We start from the raw sequence: 1,226 nt of genomic DNA on the forward strand, positions 1-1,226 counted from the left end.
GGCTGGCAATCCAGCAAGTTCCCAGGTTCTGAAGGAATCCACCACGCAGCACAGCTCTGAGCTGTCTCTCGTCCTACAAGGCTCTTTCTCCTCTCATGAACTATTGGAGTCCAGACAGGAAACCAAGGCCAGGGGAGAGCGCATGAACACAGACAATGTCATAGTGGAGCCACTGGCCAGGCTGGAACTGCACTCCGCCTTGTTCCGCTCTCGGTGGGACTGTTTCATCAGCCAGGAATCCTGCCCTCTGAGAGCCGCCAGAGAACGTCTCCTTTTGTTTCCACCATTGTGGTCCAAGTCCTAGTCTGGAGGCCCAGGCACAGTCTGCTCCTGGGTGTGTAGACTTGGCTTTGGACAACCCTGCACATCTTTCTCTCCCTATAACACTGGCCTAGCACCCTGCCTGGGACAGAACTCTTGGGTTTCTACTTTCTACACAAATACATGAATTTTAAATGATTGTTTGAACTTACAAGCTTCATGGCCTAAGGGGATCTTTGCAAAACAGAAGTGGAATTTGAATAAACAAACAACCACTGCCCAGCTCATGAGGACCCTTTCAGCAACTGCCGGACATCCATTCTGGCCACAAGCCATGAGTCATGGGCTCCCTGGGGCTTGACTTGATCACTTGCACTTGAGCAAAACATCCCCTTCCAGAGGCCAACAAAGGTATGACTTGTTTCCATTGGAGATGCTGGAACTTGAAAGCATCGTAGGGAAAGGTCTAAACCACACACACTTAGAGAAGAATCTCCCACGTACACGGGGTCCTTCCCATCATTCCCCGCATGGTCCTTCATAAAAGGACCATCGGGATCCTCAGCCCCAAATGACCTCCTCTCCCTCTGGGGCTCATCTCCATAGTGAACTTGGTACTGTAACCAATTCCCAGTTTAACCATCCCACTGACTCCGCCAGTCCCTGCCACTGTCCCGGTGACTGCGAGTTCTCGTGCCACCTGTGTGTCAGAGTGGAACTCTGCTCCACGGGGTTTTCAATGGTTAATTTTTCAGAATAGCCAGGCCTTTCTTCCAAAGGTAGATTGAACCGGGCAGACTCCTTTCATTTAGCAGCCCAGGGCATTAATTGTAACACTTGAGGACTCCACCAGGACCTTGCAAACTGTCATCCTGGTCCTACCAGCTGCATTCAGAATAAACAAGATCAGAGATAAATGACAATTTCCCAACTTTCCCATATGAAACTGAGCTTAGGTTGTTGTT

Source organism: Orycteropus afer, unplaced genomic scaffold, assembly GCF_000298275.1.
Source record: "Orycteropus afer afer isolate SDZICR_OR568_19922 unplaced genomic scaffold, OryAfe1.0 scaffold00038, whole genome shotgun sequence".
NCBI lineage: Eukaryota > Metazoa > Chordata > Mammalia > Tubulidentata > Orycteropodidae > Orycteropus > Orycteropus afer.